The sequence below is a fragment of the Cariama cristata genome, unplaced genomic scaffold (genome assembly GCF_000690535.1).
Source record: "Cariama cristata isolate BGI_N322 unplaced genomic scaffold, ASM69053v1 scaffold34553, whole genome shotgun sequence".
Lineage (NCBI taxonomy): Eukaryota > Metazoa > Chordata > Aves > Cariamiformes > Cariamidae > Cariama > Cariama cristata.
Window position 1 is genome coordinate 15,053 of NW_009610731.1, and position 704 is coordinate 15,756.

Consider the following 704-nt stretch of genomic DNA (forward strand, 5'->3'; position numbering starts at 1 on the left):
TGAACTTCCGCTCTCTTTCTTTACTTTGGAATTGCGCCCTGGCTTTGCCTCTGTGTCAATGTGAAGCAAATCTTCATCTGACGAGTCATCACTCTGCAAAAACAAGGAAAAGACTCAAAAAAGCGGAAACTCACTGAGTTAGTCAACAAGAACAGCAGAATAATTTCTGCAGCCTGCTGCTCCTCCAAAGACACAGGGCTAGCATTCGTAACTTGCTTTCACTAAAGACAAAAGAAAACCCCAAACAAAACCAGGTACACAGTGAAAATCAGTTTCCTTGCAGCCTGTAGGCATGGTAGGTTTTTCTTTCCTCTTCCAACGCTGGAGAACCACCTTTGAGATCTGATCCTGCACATGGGATCAAACCACTGTAACAGTGGTGCTTCCAGGTGCCATGTTGCCCTCTCAGCCCCTGCTCCTGTTCTTGAGACCATGACCCATGTAGCAAAAGAAGTGAATTTGTGGCCATATCTCTGTCAGCCCAGATATGTATCAAGGTACAGGTCTGTATCTCGCAAGACTATTACTATAGCAAATTTAGACAGACTTTTGCCATCCCTGCTGCGAGTGAACAGGAAGACCTGACAGAGGAATGGGATAGACACATATAAACAGTGGCATCTGTGGCCACTGAAGGAAGCTACGTGCATCTAACTATCTTTCTGGGGCTGGTATCTCACAGAATCATAGAATGGTTTGGTTGG